This window comes from Polistes canadensis, unplaced genomic scaffold, assembly GCF_001313835.1.
Source record: "Polistes canadensis isolate GaletaPanama2010 unplaced genomic scaffold, ASM131383v1 scaffold_198, whole genome shotgun sequence".
Taxonomy (NCBI): domain Eukaryota; kingdom Metazoa; phylum Arthropoda; class Insecta; order Hymenoptera; family Vespidae; genus Polistes; species Polistes canadensis.
Window position 1 is genome coordinate 165,383 of NW_014569745.1, and position 3,370 is coordinate 168,752.

At 31.6% G+C, this 3,370-nt stretch overlaps 1 protein-coding gene across 1 annotated transcript in view; it reads left to right on the top strand.

Moving 5' to 3' along the window:
- The window catches only part of LOC106789716 (dipeptidase 1), a 94,086-nt gene that overhangs the window by 45,863 nt on the left and 44,853 nt on the right, over positions 1-3,370 (top strand). The window lies entirely within an intron of this gene.

Genomic DNA, 3,370 nt, shown 5'->3' on the forward strand with positions numbered 1-3,370 from the left:
AGACATACATTTTTCTTTTTATTAATATTCAAAACACAAAACATCTAAACTTAATTAAGTATTAGCTCGTTATAATTTGAAACTCTCAAAAATCGGTTTTTATGTCCAAGTTCCCTGTGGATACCTTATCATTAAGAATTATAATTTTGAACGAGAGAAATAACTGATTAAGCAGTTAACTGTGTCGATCATTTTCAAAGTACGCCCTAGTGTGTGTCGCGATAATCAACCGATGACGGATATAGTCGTCAAACATAGAATAAGTGGCGCTGTTGAAATATTCGGTCAAAAAGACGACTTTATTTTAGAAAATGAATGAATTTATAAGTAATATTTAAACAATGGATCAAAACGTAAAGCTATATTTACACATAATTAACGAAAAACTTAAAAAAAAATCAAATATTTAACAAACAAACAAACAAACAAAAATTTTTTTTTTCTTTTTCTTTGGTTAGACATCGCGGACATCATCGCAGATGGAGAATCTAATATACTTTGTTTTTTTTTGGTTATGACACGTCAAGATAATAATCGGGTTAATCAAAGATCTAGTGTCCAACTCAAATTATCTATAATTTTTATTTGTTTATTTCATTTCGTCCTGACCCCTTAACATTCTAAACGTATTAATATTTACGAATATAATTTAGTTTTCGCCAGAATTMCAATTTAAATATCAAATTGTATGAAAATTTTATGAATGACGGATATAGCCGTCAAACACAYAAAATTCTGCCATTCTTCCATGACGGATATAGTCGTCAAACACACTTAACTGGTTAATATTACACAGAAATTTTGTTGGTGCAACAATGAGTGAATGATAATTTTGGGAAACATCTTTCTATGTTTTTTCTGTCATCTTCTTTTCTATTTTTTTTTCTTTTCTTTTCAAAAACGTTCACATCGACGAATAATTTATTTTGTTTTTTATATTTCTCTATATGCGTTAAACTTATCCAAGAAATAGGAATAAAGAATTCACAGGCTTATACTTAGGAAGCCAATCCGGAGGATAGAAGAAGGAAAGAAAGAACAAACGGGGTTGTGGAAAATGAGAAATTCCGGGAGAAATGGAAAAATGCTCGGGGGTTAAGGGGGGGAGGGTTCAGGATGATGGTATTAGCAGAATAGTATATACAGTTGTCTTGCGTGTGTTGGTATTAGTGTATCCTTCGTTTGTGGTGATATTCGCAGCAGGATTTTCACGATATCATTGGAACTCTCACCATTTACGTATTACACGGATACACGGATACTTTTACGTCTATGTATGTATGTGTATATAGAGGACGTACGCGCGTGTCAACGCATAAATCAGTGGACGTAGTAAATCTAGTTCCATCGTGCAGCAACAGTAACAACAACGGCAACAGCAACAGTAGTACTACCAGCTTTCACCCTTTTATTCCCTCAGATCGTCCCTTTTTTCTATTTTCTTCTTTCGCGTTTGATCCCTTTTTTTCATCGATGCGTTTATAGATTATACTATTTTTTATTTTATCCGTTAGAAAAGGAAGAAAAAAGAAAAGTCGAAGAATAAATAGAAAAATAATAACGTATACGTATTATATATTATTATATAATTATATATAATATAATAATATAATATATAATTAATTATTCGTATTATTTATTAATCAATTTTATGTGTTAAATACATTTGAATAATTAGGTTCAATCCGAATGTGTTATTCACCGAACAAAAAGGAATCTTTATTAGCGCAAAACGAATTTTCAATATATTATAATTCAGTCGAAATTACTTCCACGAGATTGCAGAAAGTTGTTACTTAAGATGCCAAGAATATTTTAAGGCGGTACTGAAAGCAAGATTGAAATATTTGATGAGCACTCTGTAACTTTCCTACCATTTTCTCTTTAGTCGTTTTCAGTACAAACGATTTAGTTTTGTAATTATGTCACGATAATAAATGACGTTTCTTTATTTATTCTTATATTTTTTTTCAATTTTATATATACGTAATAAAAAAATAATATTGTCCTTATATAGTATACGTTTATATTTCTTATTATTATAATCATTTTTCTTCGTTTAATGAATACACAAAGAAAAATAAAACAAGAAGAAGATAAAGATTTATCTCTTTCGTATTCAAAGATATAATATAACTACTACCAGTAATAGAATATCAGGTTCATCGAATACTTGGATTCCAATTACATCGAGTTACATTGTAACACGCTGACTTTAGATTAAATTTTGTATTAACTAAGTTGTAATGGTATATCTTGAACGTTCGAAAATATTATTTCGTTTTCTGACATAGCACATCATTAACCGAGACAATAGTATTTTCCCTAGCAGTTATGTTTACTCGGATTAATTAAATCATCGGAATTGCCCATCAGGGGTTTTGATAGCCTTGGATATCTCTCGTTGATTACAAAACGCGTTGGTTCTATACGTAAAAGATAATAAACATCGTACACGCTTGTTCTCGCTATCTAAACTCGCGTATTCCACAATCAGCATTTACTCGATATTCGTTCGGCTATTCAACGAATTCGATGACCAACGTTTAATGGGACGAACGAGCTACTGGTGTAAGGGTAGACCGACGGCTTCGTAAAATCAAATTGGCGAGCTTGCAAGCGGTTCATGCTAGCTACCTACGGATTCGATTAAAATACCACGTGCAAACTGTGTTGCTAATATCCAACACTACTTGTCGTTGTCAACGTCTATATATACTCGTTAGAAGTCGTTTTTACAATTTTACTTTTTCAAACAAACATTAAAATTAAACGAATTCATAATATCATAACGAATCATATAATATATTATATTAAGTCTACCGGAAAGTTTTGTCGAATTTTTTCTCCACAAGTTTCAATCGATATAAACATGTTTATTTGAGTCATATATGACTATTTCTCGTTGTCATTGCATTTATACACATGTACTCTCCTAAATAAACTGAAAAAAAACCTTCTTATGTCATTGGACAGAGAGAGGCGATCGTTAAAACATGACTACGAAAAAGTTCATTTACGCCACTGTACTTTGTACGAGCTCCAACAAGGAAGAAATGCTACAGAAGCGTGCCGAAATTTAGTATAAGTTTTTGGTTTATATGCAGTTTCAGATAGAACATGCAAAAATTCATTTAAAAAATTTGAAGCAGGTGATTTTGAGCTTAATGATAAGCCACGTTCAGGACGGCCGTCATTGATCTATGACGACATTATCAAGGCTATGATAGAGCAAAATCCATTTTTGACAACGTCAGATATTGCAGAGAAGCTAAGTTCAACTCAACAAACCATTTCCGATCATATTCGGAAGCTAGGATTGGTCTATAAATATTGCAAATGGGTGCCTCACTAGTTAAGTGAACAAAAT